Source organism: Schistocerca piceifrons, chromosome 4 (genome assembly GCF_021461385.2).
Source record: "Schistocerca piceifrons isolate TAMUIC-IGC-003096 chromosome 4, iqSchPice1.1, whole genome shotgun sequence".
Lineage (NCBI taxonomy): Eukaryota > Metazoa > Arthropoda > Insecta > Orthoptera > Acrididae > Schistocerca > Schistocerca piceifrons.
The window spans coordinates 807,903,403-807,918,484 of NC_060141.1; positions in this window are offsets into that span (position 1 = coordinate 807,903,403).

Below are 15,082 nucleotides of genomic sequence, written 5' to 3' on the forward strand. Positions count from 1 at the left end.
CTTCTTCTAAATTGAGTAACGTTTCTATGGAAACGACTGGATATTCTTTTGGGCCACGAGTTTCTCCTGTCCGATGCACTATTCCTTCTTAACTGCATCCCTCGCTCCCTCACATTGACCAATTAACACAGAAATTGTGTCGATATGAAATACTATGGGTTCTATGCATCTCCTTCTAAATTGAGTAACGTTTCTATGGAAACGAATGGATATTCTTTTGGGCCACGAGTTTCTCCTGTCCGATGCACTATTCCTTCTTTTCTGCATCCCTTGCTCCCTTACATTGACTAATTAACACAGAAATTGTGTCGCTATGAAATACTATGTGTTCTATGCATCTCCTTCTAAATAGAGTAACGTTTCTATGGAAACGACTGGATATTCTTTTGGGCCACGAGTTTCTCCTGTCTGATGCACTATTCCTTCTTTACTGCATCCCTCGCTCCCTCAAATTGACTAATTAACACAGAAATTGTGTCGCTATGAAATACTATGGGTTCTATGCATCTCCTTCTAAATTGAGGAACGTTTCTATGGAAACGACTGGATATTCTTTTGAGCCACGAGTTTCTCCTGTCCGATGCACTATTCCTCCTTTAACGCATCCCTCGCTCCCTCACATTTACGAATTAACACAGAAATTTTGTAGCTATGAAATACTAAGTGTTCTGTGACATCCCCTTCTAAATTGAGTAACGTTTCTATGGAAACGACTGGATATTATTTGGGCCACCAGTTTCTCCTGTCCGATGCACTATTCCTTCTTTACTGCATCCCTCGCTCCCTCACATGGACTAATTAACACAGCAATTGTGTCGCTATGAAATACTATGGGTTCTATGCATCTCCTACTTAATTGAGCAACTTTTCTATTGAAACGACTGGATATTCTCTTGGGCCACGAATTTCTCCTGTCCGATGCACTATTCCGTCTTTAACGCATCCCTCGCTCCCTCACATTGACGAATTAACACAGAAATTGCGTCGCTATGAAATACTATGGGTTCTATGCATCTCCTTCTAAATTGAGTAACGTTTCTATGGAAAGGACTGGATATTCTTTTGGGCCACGAGTTTCTCCTGTCCGATGCACTATTCCTTCTTTAACGCATCCCTCGCTCCCTCACATTGACGAATTAAAACAGAAATTGCGTCGCTATGAAATACTATGGGTTCTATGCATCTCCATCTAAATTGAGTAACGTTTCTATGGAAACGACTGGAATTTCTTTTGGGCCACGAGCTTCTCCTGTCCGAAGCACTGTTCCTCCTTTAACGCATCCCTCGCTCCCTCACATTGACGAATTAACACAGAAATTGCGTCGCTATGTGATACTATGGGTTCCATGTCATCTCCTTCTAAATTGAGTAACGTTTCTATGGAAACGACTGGATATTCTTTTGGGCCACGAGTTTCTCCTGTCCGATGCACTATTCCATCTTTAACGCATCCCTCGCTCCCTCACAGTGACGAATTAACACAGAAATTGCGTCGCTACGAGATACTATGTGTTCTGTGACATCTCCTTCTAAATTGAGTAACGTTTCTATGGAAACGACTGGATATTATTTGGGCCTCGACTTTCTCCTGTCCGATGCACTATTCCTTCTTTACTGCATCCCTCGCTCCCTCACATTGACTAATTAACTCAGAAAATGTGTCGCTATGAAATACTATGGGTTCTATGCATCTCCTTCTAAATTGAGTAACGTTTCTATGGAAACGACTGGATATTCTTTTGGGCCAAGAGTTTTTCCTGTCCGATGCACTATTCCTTCTTTACTGCATCCCTCGCTCCCTCAAATTGACTAATTAACACAGAAATTGTGTCGCTATGAAATACTATGGGTTCTATGCATCTCCTTCTAAATTGAGGAACGTTTCTATGGAAACGACTGGATATTCTTTCGAGCCACGAGTTTCTCCTGTCCGATGCACTATTCCTCCTTTAACGCATCCCTCGCTCCCTCACATTGACGAATTAACACAGAAATTTGGTAGCTATGAAATACTATGTGTTCTGTGACATCCCCTTCTAAACTGAGTAACGTTTCTATGGAAACGACTGGATATTGTTCGGGCCACGAGTTTCTCCTGTCCGATGCACTATTCCTTCTTTACTGCATCCCTCGCTCCCTCACATGGACTAATTAACACAGCAATTGTGTCGCTATGAAATACTATGGGTTCTATGCATCTCCTACGTAATTGAGTAACTTTTCTATGGAAACGACAGGATATTCTTTTGGGCCACGAATTTCTCCTGTCCGGTGCACTATTCCGTCTTTAACGCATCCCTCGCTCCCTCATATTGACGAATTAACACAGAAATTGCGTCGCTATGAAATACTATGGGTTCTATGCATCTCCTTCTAAATTGAGTAACGTTTCTATGGAAAGGGCTGGATATTCTTTTGGGCCACGAGCTTCTCCTGTCCGATGCACTATTCCTTCTTTAACGCATCCCTCGCTCCCTCACATTGACAATTTAAAACAGAAATTGCGTCGCTATGAAATACTATGGGTTCTATGCATCTCCATCTAAATTGAGTAACGTTTCTATGGAAACGATTGGATATTCTTTTGGGCCACGAGCTTTTCCTGTCCGAAGCACTATTCCTCCTTTAACGCATCACTCGCTCCCTCACATTGACGAATTAACACAGAAATTGCGTCGCTATTAGATACTATGGGTTCTATCTCATCTCCTTCTAAATTGAGTAACGTTTCTATGGAAACGACTGGATATTCTTTTGGGCCACGAGTTTCTCCTGTCCGATGCACTATTCCATCTTTAACGCATACCTCGCTCCCTCACAGTGACGAATTAACACAGAAATTGCGTCGCTACGAAATACTACGTGTTCTGTGACATCTCATTCCAAATTGAGTAACGTTTCTATGGAAACGACTGGATATAATTTGGGCCACGAGTTTCTACTGTCTGATGCACTATTCCTTCTTTACTGCATCCCTCGCTCCCTGACATTGACTAATTAACACAGAAATTTGGTAGCTATGAAATACTATGTGTTCTGTGACATCCCCTTCTAAACTGAGTAACGTTTCTATGGAAACGACTGGATATTGTTTGGGCCACGAGTTTCTCCTGTCCGATGCACTATTCCTTCTTTACTGCATCCCTCGCTCCCTCACATGGACTAATTAACACAGCAATTGTGTCGCTATGAAATACTATGGGTTCTATGCATCTCCTACTTAATTGAGTAACTTTTCTATGGAAACGACAGGATATTCTTTTGGGCCACGAGCTTCTCCTATCCGAAGCACTATTCCTCCTTTAGCGCATCCCTCGCTCCCTCACATTGACGAATTAACACAGAAATTGCGTCGCTATGAGATACTATGGGTTCTATGTCATCTCCTTCTAAATTGAGTAACGTTTCTATGGAAACGACTGGATATTCTTTTGGGCCACGAGTTTCTCCTGTCCGATGCACTATTCCTTCTTTAACGCATCCCTCGCTCCCTCACATTAACGAATTAAAACAGACATTGCGTCGCTATGAAATACTATGGGTTCTATGCGTCTCCCTCTACATTGAGTAACGTTTCTATGGAAACGACTGGAAATTCTTTTGAGCCACGAGTTTCTCCTGTACGATGCACTATTCCATCTTTAACGCATCCCTCGCTCCCACACAGTGACGAATTAACACAGAAATTGCGTCGCTACGAAATACTATGTGTTCTGAGTCATCTCCTTCTAAATTGAGTAACGTTTCTATGGAAACGACTGGATATTATTTGGGCCTCGAGTTTCTCCTGTCCGATGCACTATTCCTTCTTTACTGCATCCCTCGCTTCCTCACATTGACTAATTAACACAGAAAATGTGTCGCTATGAAATACTATGGGTTCTATGCATCTCGTTCTAAACTGAGTAACGTTTCTATGGAAACGACCGGATATTCTTTTGGGCCAAGAGTTTTTCCTGTCCGATGCACTATTCCTTCTTTACTGCATCCCTCGCTCCCTCAAATTGACTAATTAACACAGATATTGTGTCGCTATGAAATACTATGGGTTCTATGCATCTCCTTCTAAATTGAGGAACGTTTCTATGGAAACGACTGGATATTCTTTTGAGCCACGAGTTTCTCCTGTCCGATGCACTATTCCTCCTTTAACGCATCCCTCGCTCCCTCACATTGACGAATTAACACAGAAATTTGGTAGCTATGAAATACTATGTGTTCTGTGACATCCCCTTCTAAACTGAGTAACGTTTCTATGGAAACGACTGGATATTGTTTGGGCCACGAGTTTCTCCTGTCCGATGCACTATTCCTTCTTTACTGCATCCCTCGCTCCCTCACATGGACTAATTAACACAGCAATTGTGTCGCTATGAAATACTATGGGTTCTATGCATCTCCTACCTAATTGAGTAACTTTTCTATGGAAACGACAGGATATTCTTTTGGGCCACGAATTTCTCCTGTCCGATGCACTATTCCGTCTTTAACGCATCCCTCGCTCCCGCACATTGACGAATTAACACATAAATTGCGTCGCTATGAAATACTATGGGTTCTATGCATCTCCTTCTAAATTGAGTAACGTTTCTATGGAAAGGACTGGATATTCTTTTGGGCCACGAGTTTCTCCTGTCCGATGCACTATTCCTTCTTTAACGCATCCCTCGCTCCCTCACATTGACGAATTAAAACAGAAATTGCGTCGCTATGAAATACTATGGGTTCTATGCATCTCCATCTAAATTGAGTAACGTTTCTATGGAAACGACTGGAATTTCTTTTGGGCCACGAGCTTCTCCTGTCCGAAGCACTGTTCCTCCTTTAACGCATCCCTCGCTCCCTCACATTGACGAATTAACACAGAAATTGCGTCGCTATGTGATACTATGGGTTCCATGTCATCTCCTTCTAAATTGAGTAACGTTTCTATGGAAACGACTGGATATTCTTTTGGGCCACGAGTTTCTCCTGCCCGATGCACTATTCCATCTTTAACGCATCCCTCGCTCCCTCACAGTGACGAATTAACACAGAAATTGCGTCGCTACGAGATACTATGTGTTCTGTGACATCTCCTTCTAAATTGAGTAACGTTTCTATGGAAACGACTGGATATTATTTGGGCCTCGACTTTCTCCTGTCCGATGCACTATTCCTTCTTTACTGCATCCCTCGCTCCCTCACATTGACTAATTAACTCAGAAAATGTGTCGCTATGAAATACTATGGGTTCTATGCATCTCCTTCTAAATTGAGTAACGTTTCTATGGAAACGACTGGATATTCTTTTGGGCCAAGAGTTTTTCCTGTCCGATGCACTATTCCTTCTTTACTGCATCCCTCGCTCCCTCAAATTGACTAATTAACACAGAAATTGTGTCGCTATGAAATACTATGGGTTCTATGCATCTCCTTCTAAATTGAGGAACGTTTCTATGGAAACGACTGGATATTCTTTCGAGCCACGAGTTTCTCCTGTCCGATGCACTATTCCTCCTTTAACGCATCCCTCGCTCCCTCACATTGAAGAATTAACACAGAAATTTGGTAGCTATGAAATACTATGTGTTCTGTGACATCCCCTTCTAAACTGAGTAACGTTTCTATGGAAACGACTGGATATTGTTCGGGCCACGAGTTTCTCCTGTCCGATGCACTATTCCTTCTTTACTGCATCCCTCGCTCCCTCACATGGACTAATTAACACAGCAATTGTGTCGCTATGAAATACTATGGGTTCTATGCATCTCCTACGTAATTGAGTAACTTTTCTATGGAAACGACAGGATATTCTTTTGGGCCACGAATTTCTCCTGTCCGGTGCACTATTCCGTCTTTAACGCATCCCTCGCTCCCTCATATTGACGAATTAACACAGAAATTGCGTCGCTATGAAATACTATGGGTTCTATGCATCTCCTTCTAAATTGAGTAACGTTTCTATGGAAAGGGCTGGATATTCTTTTGGGCCACGAGCTTCTCCTGTCCGATGCACTATTCCTTCTTTAACGCATCCCTCGCTCCCTCACATTGACAATTTAAAACAGAAATTGCGTCGCTATGAAATACTATGGGTTCTATGCATCTCCATCTAAATTGAGTAACGTTTCTATGGAAACGATTGGATATTCTTTTGGGCCACGAGCTTTTCCTGTCCGAAGCACTATTCCTCCTTTAACGCATCCCTCGCTCCCTCACATTGACGAATTAACACAGAAATTGCGTCGCTATTAGATACTATGGGTTCTATCTCATCTCCTTCTAAATTGAGTAACGTTTCTATGGAAACGACTGGATATTCTTTTGGGCCACGAGTTTCTCCTGTCCGATGCACTATTCCATCTTTAACGCATACCTCGCTCCCTCACAGTGACGAATTAACACAGAAATTGCGTCGCTACGAAATACTACGTGTTCTGTGACATCTCATTCCAAATTGAGTAACGTTTCTATGGAAACGACTGGATATAATTTGGGCCACGAGTTTCTACTGTCTGATGCACTATTCCTTCTTTACTGCATCCCTCGCTCCCTGACATTGACTAATTAACACAGAAATTTGGTAGCTATGAAATACTATGTGTTCTGTGACATCCCCTTCTAAACTGAGTAACGTTTCTATGGAAACGACTGGATATTGTTTGGGCCACGAGTTTCTCCTGTCCGATGCACTATTCCTTCTTTACTGCATCCCTCGCTCCCTCACATGGACTAATTAACACAGCAATTGTGTCGCTATGAAATACTATGGGTTCTATGCATCTCCTACTTAATTGAGTAACTTTTCTATGGAAACGACAGGATATTCTTTTGGGCCACGAGCTTCTCCTGTCCGAAGCACTATTCCTCCTTTAGCGCATCCCTCGCTCCCTCACATTGACGAATTAACACAGAAATTGCGTCGCTATGAGATACTATGGGTTCTATGTCATCTCCTTCTAAATTGAGTAACGTTTCTATGGAAACGACTGGATATTCTTTTGGGCCACGAGTTTCTCCTGTCCGATGCACTATTCCTTCTTTAACGCATCCCTCGCTCCCTCACATTAACGAATTAAAACAGACATTGCGTCGCTATGAAATACTATGGGTTCTATGCGTCTCCCTCTACATTGAGTAACGTTTCTATGGAAACGACTGGAAATTCTTTTGAGCCACGAGTTTCTCCTGTACGATGCACTATTCCATCTTTAACGCATCCCTCGCTCCCACACAGTGACGAATTAACACAGAAATTGCGTCGCTACGAAATACTATGTGTTCTGAGTCATCTCCTTCTAAATTGAGTAACGTTTCTATGGAAACGACTGGATATTATTTGGGCCTCGAGTTTCTCCTGTCCGATGCACTATTCCTTCTTTACTGCATCCCTCGCTTCCTCACATTGACTAATTAACACAGAAAATGTGTCGCTATGAAATACTATGGGTTCTATGCATCTCGTTCTAAACTGAGTAACGTTTCTATGGAAACGACCGGATATTCTTTTGGGCCAAGAGTTTTTCCTGTCCGATGCACTATTCCTTCTTTACTGCATCCCTCGCTCCCTCAAATTGACTAATTAACACAGATATTGTGTCGCTATGAAATACTATGGGTTCTATGCATTTCCTTCTAAATTGAGGAACGTTTCTATGGAAACGACTGGATATTCTTTTGAGCCACGAGTTTCTCCTGTCCGATGCACTATTCCTCCTTTAACGCATCCCTCGCTCCCTCACATGGACTAATTAACACAGTCAATTGTGTCGCTATGAAATACTATGGGTTCTATGCATCTCCTACTTAATTGAGTAACTTTTCTATGGAAACGACAGGATATTCTTTTGGGGCCACGAGCTTCTCCTGTCCGAAGCACTATTCCTCCTTTAGCGCATCCCTCGCTCCCTCACATTGACGAATTAACACAGAAATTGCGTCGCTATGAGATACTATGGGTTCTATGTCATCTCCTTCTAAATTGAGTAACGTTTCTATGGAAACGACTGGATATTCTTTTGGGCACGAGTTTCTCCTGTCCGATGCACTATTCCTTCTTTAACGCATCCCCTCGCTCCTCACATTAACGAATTAAAACAGACATTGCGTCGCTATGAAATACTAATGGGGTTCTATGCGGTCTCCCTCTACATTGAGTAACGTTTCTATGGAAACGACTGGAAAATTCTTTGAGCCACGAGTTTCTCCTGTACGAATGCACTATTCCATCTTTAACGCATCCCTCGCTCCCACACAGTGACGAATTAACACAGAAATTGCGTCGCTACGAAATACTATGTGTTCTGAGTCATCTCCTTCTAAATTGAGTAACGTTTCTATGGAAACGACTGGATATTATTTGGGCCTCGAGTTTCTCCTGTCCGATGCACTATTCCTTCTTTACTGCATCCCTCGCTTCCTCACATTGACTAATTAACACAGAAAATGTGTCGCTATGAAATACGGGTTCTATGCATCTCGTTCTAAACTGAGTAACGTTTCTATGGAAACGACCGGATATTCTTTTGGGCCAAGAGTTTTTCCTGTCCGATGCACTATTCCTTCTTTACTGCATCCCTCGCTCCCTCAAATTGACTAATTAACACAGATATTGTGTCGCTATGAAATACTATGGGTTCTATGCATTTCCTTCTAAATTGAGGAACGTTTCTATGGAAACGACTGGATATTCTTTTGAGCCACGAGTTTCTCCTGTCCGATGCACTATTCCTCCTTTAACGCATCCCTCGCTCCCTCACATTGACGAATTAACACAGAAATTTGGTAGCTATGAAATACTATGTGTTCTGTGACATCCCCTTCTAAACTGAGTAACGTTTCTATGGAAACGACTGGATATTGTTTGGCGCCACGAGTTTCTCCTGTCCGATGCACTATTCCTTCTATACTGCATCCCTCGCTCCCTCACATGGACTAATTAACACAGCAATTGTGTCGCTATGAAATACTATGGGTTCTATGCATCTCCTACTTAATTGAGTAACTTTCTATGGAAACGACAGGATATTCTTTTGGGCCACGAATTTCTCCTGTCCGATGCACTATTCCGTCTTTAACGCATCCCTCGCTCCCGCACATTGACGAATTAACACATAAATTGCGTCGCTATGAAATACTATGGGTTCTATGCATCTCCTTCTAAATTGAGTAACGTTTCTATGGAAAGGACTGGATATTCTTTTGGGCCACGAGTTTCTCCTGTCCGATGCACTATTCCTTCTTTAACGCATCCCTCGCTCCCTCACATTGACAATTTAAAACACAAATTGCGTCGCTATGAAATACTATGGTTTCTATGCATCTCCATCTAAATTGAGTAACGTTTCTATGGAAACGATTGGATATTCTTTTGGGCCACGAGCTTCTCCTGTCCGAAGCACTATTCCTCCTTTAACGCATCCCTCGCTCCCTCACATTGACGAATTAACACAGAAATTGCGTCGCTATGAGATACTATGAGTTCTATATCCATCTCCTTCTAAATTGAGTAACGTTTCTATGGAAACGACTGGATATTCTTTTGGGCGCACGAGTTTCTCCTGTCCGATGCACTATTCCATCTTTAACGCATACCTCGCTCCCTCTCAGTGACGAATTAACACAGAAATTGCATCGCTACGAAATACTATGTGTTCTGTGACATCTCCTTCTAAATTGAGTAACTATTCTATGGAAACGACTGGATATAATTTGGGCCACGAGTTTCTACTGTCCGATACACTATTCCTTCTCTTACTGCATCCCTCGCTCCCTGACATTGACTAATTACACAGAAATTTGGTAGCTATTGAAATACTATGTGTTCTGTGACATCCCCTTCTAAACTGAGTAACGTTTCTATGGAAATCACTGGATATTGTTTGGGCACGAGTTTCTCCTGTCCGATGCACTATTCCTTCTTTACTGCATCCCTCGCTCCCCTCACATGGACTAATTAACACAGCAATTGTGTCGCTATGAAATACTATGGGTTCTATGCATCTCCTACTTAATTGAGTAACTTGTCTATGGAAACGACAGGATATTCTTTTGGGCCACGAGCTTCTCCTGTCCGAAGCACTATTCCTCTTTAACGCATCCCTCGCTCCCTCACATTGACTAATTAACGCAGAAATAGTGTCGCTATGAAATACTATGGGTTCTTTGACATCTCCTTCTAAATTGAGTAACGTTTCTATGGAGACGACTGGATTTTCTTTTGGGCCACGTGTTTCTCCTGTCCGATGCACTATTCGTTCTTTATTGCATCCCTCGCTCCCTCACTTTGACTAATTAACACAGAAATTGTGTCGCTATGAAATACAATGGGTTCTATGCATCTCCTTCTAAATTGAGTAACGTTTCTATCGAAACGACTGGATATTCTTTTGGGACACGAGTTTCTCCTGTCCGGTGCACTATTCCTTCTTTACTGCATCCCTCGCTCCCTCACATTGACTAATTAACAAAGAAATAGTGTCGCTATGAAATACTATGTGTTTCTATGCATCTCCTTCTAAATTGAGTAACGTTTCTATGGAATCGACTGGATATTCTTTTGGGCCACGAGTTTCTCCTGCCCGATGCACTATTCCTCCTTTAACGCATCCCTCGCTCACTCACATTGACGGAATTAACACAGAAATTGCGTCGCTATGAAATACTATGGGTTCTATGACATCTTCTTCTAAATTGGGTAACGTTTCTATGGAAACGACTGGATATTCTTTTGGGCCACGAGTTTCTCCTGTCCGATGCACTATTCCTTCTTTACTGCATCCCTCGTTCCCTCACATTGACTAATTAACACAGAAATTGTGTCGATATGAAATACTATGGGTTCTATGCATCTCCTTCTAAATTGAGTAACGTTCATATGGAAACGACTGAATATTCTTTTGGGCCACGAGTTTCTCCTGTCCGATGCACTATTCCTTCTTTACTGCATCCCTTGCTCCCTTACATTGACTAATTAACATAGAAATTGTGTCGCTATGAAATACTATGGGTTCTATGCATCTCCTTCTAAATTGAGTAACTTTTCTATGGAAACGACTGGATATTCTTTTGGGCCACGAGTTTCTCCTGTCCGAAGCACTATTCCTCCTTTAACGCATCCCTCGCTCCCTCACATTGACGAATTAACACAGAAATTGCGTCGCTATGAAATACTATGGGTTCAGTGACATCTCCTTCTAAACTGAGTAACGTCTCTATGGAAACGACTGGATATTATTTGGGCCACGAGTTTCTGCTGTCCGATGCACTATTCCATCTTTAACGCATCCCTCGCTCCCTCACATTGACGAATTAACACAGAAATTGCGTCGCTATGAAATACTATGGGTTCTATGCATCCCCTTCTAAATTGAGTAACGTCTCTATGGAAACGACTGGATTTTCTTTTGGGCCACGCGTTTCTCCTGTCCGATGCACTACTCCTTCTTTACTGCATCCTCGCTCCCTCACATCGACTAATTAACACAGAAACTTTGTCGCTATGAATACTATGGGTTCTATGCATCTCCTTCCAAATTGAGCAACGTTTCTATGGAAACGACTGGATATTCTTTTGGGGCCACGAGTTTCTCCTGTCCGATGCACTATTCCTCCTTTAACGCATCCTCGCTCCCTCACATTGACGAATTAACACAGAAATTGCGTCGCTATGAAATACTATGGGGTTCTGTGACATCTCCTTATAAATTGAGTAACGTTTCTATGGAAACGACTGGGTATTCTTTTGGGCCACGAGTTTCTCCTGTCCGATGCACTATTCCTTCTTTAACGCATCCCTCGCTTCCTCACATTAACGATTTAAAACAGAAATTGCGTCGCTATGAAATACTATGGGTTCTATGCATCTCTTTGTACATTGAGTAAAGTTTCTATGGAAACGACTGGATATTCTTTTGGGCCACGAGTTTTTCCTGTCCCGATGGACTATCCATCCTTTAAACGCATCCCTCGCTCCCTCACATTGACGAATTAACACAGAAATTGCGTCGCTATGAGATACTATGGGTTCTATGACATCTCCTTCTAAATTGAGTAACGTTTCTATGGAAACGACTGGATATTATTTGGGCCACGAGTTTCTCCTGTCCGAAGCACTATTCCTCCTTTAACGCATCCCTCGCTCCCTCACATTGACGAATTGACACAGAAATTGCGTCGCTATGAAATACTATGGGTTCTCTGACATCTCCTTCTAAATTGAGTAACGTTACTATGGAAACGTCTGGATATAATTTGGGCCACGAGTTTCTCCTGTCCGATGCACTATTCCTTCTTTACTGCATCCCTCGCTCCCTCACTTTGACTAATTAACACAGAAATTGTGTCGCTATGAAATACTATGGGTTCTATGCATCTCCTTCTAAACTGAGTAACGTTTCTAAGGAAACGACTAGATATCCTTTTGGGCCACGAGTTTCTCCTATCCGATGCACTAGTCCTTCTTTAACGCATCCCTCGCTCCCTCACATTGACGAATTAACACAGAAATTGCGTCGCTATGAAATACTATGGGTTCTATGCATCTCCTTCTAAATTGAGTAACGTTTCTATGGAAACGACTGGATATTCTTTTGGGCGACGAGTTTCTCCTGTCCGATGCACTATTCCTTCTTTAACGCATCCCTCGCTTCCTCACATCAACGATTTAAAACAGAAATTGCGTCGCTATGAAATACTATGGGTTCTATGCATCTCCTTGTACATTGAGTAACGTTTCTATGGAAACGACTCGATATTCTTTTGGGCCACGAGTTTCACCTGTCCGATGCACTATTCCTCCTTTAACGCATCCCTCGCTCCCTCACATTGACTTATTAACACAGAGATTGTGTCGCTATGAAATACTATGGGTTCTATGCATCTCCTTCTAAATTGAGTAACGTTTCTTTGGAAACGACTGGATATTCTTTTGGGCCACGAGTTACTCCTGTCCGATGCACTATTCCTCCTTTAACGCATCCCTCGCTCCCTCACATTTTTGAATTAACACAGAAATTACGTCGCTATGAAATACTATGTGTTCTGTGACATCTCCTTCTAAATTGAGTAACGTTTCTATGGAAACGACTGGATATTATTTGGGCCACGAGTTTCTCCTGTCCGATGCACTATTCCTTCTTTACTGCATCCCTCGCTCACTCACATTGACTAATTAACACAGAAATTGTGTCGCTATGAAATACTATAGGTTCTATGCATCTCCTTCTAAATTGAGTAACGTTTCTAAGGAAACGACTGGATATTCTTCTGGGCCACGAGATTCTCCTGTCCGAAGCACTATTCCTTCTTTAACGCATCCCTCGCTCGCTCACATTGAAGAATTAACACAGAAATTGCGCCGCTCTGAAATACTATGGGTTCCATGCATCTCCTTCTAAATCGAGTAACGTTTTTATGGAAACGACTGGATATCCTTTTGGGCCACGACGTTCTCCTGTCCGATGCACTATTCCTCTTTTAACGCATCCCTCGCTCCTTCACATTGCCGAATTAACACAGAAATTGCGTCGCTATGAATATCTTTGGGTTCTATGACATCTCCTTCTAAATTGAGTAACGTTTCTATGGAAACGACTGGATATTCTTTTGGGCGACGGGTATCTCCTGTCCGATGCACTATTCCATCTTTAACGCATCCCTCGCTTCCTCACATTAACGATTTAAAACAGAAGTTGCGTCGCTATGAAATACTATGGGTTCTATTCATCTCCTTGTACATTGAGTAACGTTTCTATGGAAACGACTCGATATTCTTTTGGGCAACGAGTTTCACCTGTCCGATGCACTATTCCTCCTTTAACGCATCTCTCGCTCCCTCACATTGACGAATTAACACAGAAATTGCGTCGCTATGAGCTCCTATGGGTTCTACGACATCTCCTTCTAGATTGAGTAACGTTTCTATGGAAACGACTGGATATTCTTTTGGGCCACGAGTTTCTCCTGTCCGATGCACTATTCCATCTTTAACGCATCCCTCGCTCCCTCACATTGACGAATTAACACAGAAATTGCGTCGCTATGAAATACTATGGGTTCTATGCATCTCCTTCTAAATTGAGTAACGATTCTATGGAAACGACTGGAAATTCTTTTGGGCCACGAGCTTCTCCTGTCCGATGCACTATTCCTCCTTTAACGCATCCCTCGCTCCCTCACATTGACTTATTAACACAGAGATTGTGTCGCTATGAAATACTATGGGTTCTTTGCATCTCCTTCTAAATTGAGTAACGTTTCTTTGGAAACGACTGGATATTCTTTTGGGCCACGAGTTACTCCTGTCCGATGCACTATTCCTCCTTTAACGCATCCCTCGCTCCCTCACATTTTTGAATTAACACAGAAATTACGTCGCTATGAAATACTATGTGTTCTGTGACATCTCCTTCTAAATTGAGTAACGTTTCTATGGAAACGACTGGATATTATTTGGGCCACGAGTTTCTCCTGTCCGATGCACTATTCCTTCTTTACTGCATCCCTCGCTCACTCACATTGACTAATTAACACAGAAATTGTGTCGCTATGAAATACTATGGGTTCTATGCATCTCCTTCTAAATTGAGTAACGTTTCTAAGGAAACGACTGGATATTCTTCTGGGCCACGAGATTCTCCTGTCCGAAGCACTATTCCTTCTTTAACGCATCCCTCGCTCGCTCACATTGAAGAATTAACACAGAAATTGAGCCGCTCTGAAATACTATGGGTTCCATGCATCTCCTTCTAAATCGAGTAACGTTTCTATGGAAACGACTGGATATCCTTTTGGGCCACGACGTTCTCCTGTCCGATGCACTATTCCTCTTTTAACGCATCCCTCACTCCTTCACATTGCCGAATTAACACAGAAATTGCGTCGCTATGAATATCTTTGGGTTCTATGACATCTCCTTCTAAATTGAGTAACGTTTCTATGGAAACGACTGGATATTCTTTTGGGCGACGGGTATCTCCTGTCCGATGCACTATTCCATCTTTAACGCATCCCTCGCTTCCTCACATTAACGATTTAAAACAGAAGTTGCGTCGCTATGAAATACTATGGGTTCTATTCATCTCCTTGTACATTGAGTAAC